This window comes from Octodon degus, unplaced genomic scaffold, assembly GCF_000260255.1.
Source record: "Octodon degus isolate 3935 unplaced genomic scaffold, OctDeg1.0 scaffold00002, whole genome shotgun sequence".
In the NCBI taxonomy this organism is placed as follows: domain Eukaryota; kingdom Metazoa; phylum Chordata; class Mammalia; order Rodentia; family Octodontidae; genus Octodon; species Octodon degus.
In genome coordinates, this window is record NW_004524578.1 from 26669011 (window position 1) to 26671745 (window position 2735).

Sequence of the window (2735 nt, forward strand, 5' to 3'; positions counted from 1 at the left end):
TATGTTGAGTTGTAGGGGACTCAGGTCAACAATTTCTGACACTGCCAGTGAAGCAGAAGACCCAATACTATTATGGACTACTGGACTCTTTTAGACTATTTTGCTGAGTTAACACACCTATAACATTCAAATAACGGAACTTAACAAAAAAAGGAGATACAGATGAATGTCCATTTTGTATGTGTATTCAAAATGGTTAGAATAGATATATAGTTACATTATCTTAATGAATAGAGGGATTTGTTGTAATAGTGTTTGTAAATAGGATATCATGTCCGCATCTTGTACAGCAATTTACCACTAGGAAGAATGTATGCAATGTGTTAATTATTGAAACTGTCCTACAAATTTGTTTTGAAACTGTCTCATTGGTATTTGTTTCTCAACAAAAGTATGGAAAAATAAATAAATAAAAAATAAATAAAACTGGGGCCGGCAAGGTAGCTCAGCAGTCTAAAGTGCCTCCTTAGGCAAGCGTAGGTAGCACAGGGACCATGGTTCAATTCCTGGCACCACATGCCGCACCAGCCCTGACCCTAGGGTGGGCTGAGCTGGCCACAAAAAAAAAAAAAAAAAAAAAAGTATCAAAACTGGGGCTGGGGAGATAGCTGAGTTGAATAACCTGAGTTCAATCCCCAGTTCTGCAAAAAAATAGATAGATAGATAGATAGATAGATAGATAGATAGATATTTGGTTTCTAACAGCAAAAAAACCCCAAAATCAAACATCTCTTTCCCTCTCCCTACTGCGACCCCCCCCACCCCCATCCAACAACTGCAAGTGAGAAACACAACTAGAGTTCTTGATCTGCTGAGAGCGGGGCCTCCTCTGTGGTACACAGCACCAGGAACACTTTCCACCCTAGGGGATTCAGCATGACTGCTGGGTGGGGGTGTTCAGAATCCTCCAGAGGCTCTTCTGTTCAGCTCCTCACCAGCCATCTTCCTCTCTCCCTGGGCAAAGTGCTCCCATCTAGAGTGCATCTTACTCAGTTGTGGGCTATTAATTGTCTTTCTCTTCTCTGTTCTCTATTCCATTCTCATCACCTTCAGTCACTCCTTCTGCTCCAGTGAACTTGCCCTGGGCTCATTTTGGCTAGGACTGGATTTCTGGGACACAAACTGGCTCCGATTTTCTGGGGGAAGAAGTCTTCTCAAATCTAGGCCTCGTTCACCCACTTATCACTGCCTTCACCTTGGTGATCATTATGCAATTAATACTTTCTGGTTTTGAGCATATACTCTGGATCCATTTCCTCTTCCTGGTTTCTCTTTTGAAAATTATTGTTGCTGTTGTCATTGTTATCAGAGTAGTTGCCTCTGCTCCAGGTCTCCTTCTGGCTTGAAAATTGAAAAGTTCCCCGCATTTTCCCATATTCTCTTCCATTTAGAGCTATGAAGTCTCTGGTCCTGTCAAAGCCTGTGAAACTCTCTCTTCTCTCTTCTGCCTCTTTTTTTTTTTAATTTATTTTATTTTATTTATTTATTTATTTATTTATTTGTGTGTGTGTGTCCAGCTCAGCCCACCTGGGGGCGGGGCTGGCTGGCATGTGGTGCTGGAGGATTGAACCATGGTCCAAATGTTTTGCTAAGCTTGTTCTAAGTAGGTGCTTTAGACCACTGAGCCATCTCATCAGCCCATCTTATGCCTCTTTGAGATCATGTCATCATCTTCCATTTTGTAGGTGTGAGACCACTGGGAGAAGAGGAAGACCTGGACTGATCTTGTGTTCTTTGATGCTTCTTCTGCTTCTTTGATCCCTGTCAGTTGACCTTTCCCTTGAATGGCTTGAGTTATGGGAATCCACTGATTCTCCTGATTTACCTTGTGTAAATTTCTCTTATGTTTTTTACAATGTTCAACATCAAAGAGTTCAACAGAATCATCTTCATATTTTCCTTCAACCTTAAAACCCGGTTCCCAAGGACTTTCCATTTTGTCATGAGCCACTCAGGTTTTCTGAATGTACTGACAGAAAAGTCTATCTTCCTGTGTATCTCTGGAATTGTCTTGTTAATTGTCTCTTATTCAACTCCTTTCTTCAGGTATTTAGTAAAGCAGCATTCATGCAGTGTCATTCTAGAGGCCTCAAAGTTATGCTCTTTCAACATGGTGAGCAATTACTATATGCTGGGCAAACAGTTCTGAGGGGCTACACTAAGACTGAGCTGATTGTGCTGAAAAATGAAAAGAAACTTCTGTTCCTTTTTGTTGTTTTCTGGGCCAATAAATCATTGAGTCATGTGAGGTCATTGTCAAAGGAGTCCTTCCAGACATCAGCCTGAACCTCTGAAGTAATGAAAATGAAGACATTCCTGAGGAAAAATTTCCTTGGGCTCTCAGAGGTCTTCCGGGAGGGAATCGATGAGCTTTTCTCTTGAACTGTCTGGTAAGCAGTCACTCTGGAATTCTCAACCACAAATCTCTTGTGCCTGCTATCTTGGCCCCTCCTCACTCTTTTGTTTGGATCTCTCTGTGAAAGGCTCCCTCACAGCTCCTCTGCTTTTTTCTGCCTTTCCTTTATTGTACATACCATGCCCACCCACTTGCCTAACTTTTTTTGTCCTAATTTTTGCTTACACCAACTATGACTCTAGACATAAATTTGGGTTCATAATCATACTTAGAACTGATCCTTGGGGCTGGAGAGATGGCTCAGTGGTCTAAAGCACCTACTTGGAACAAGCTTGGCAAAGCACAGAGACCACGGTTCAATCCCCCAGCACCACATGCC

At 42.0% G+C, this 2735-nt stretch overlaps 1 pseudogene; it reads right to left on the minus strand.

Moving 5' to 3' along the window:
- Nucleotides 1-1003: 1003 nt before the first annotated feature.
- Nucleotides 1004-2735, minus strand: part of LOC101576530 — a 3359-nt pseudogene continuing 1627 nt past the window's right edge.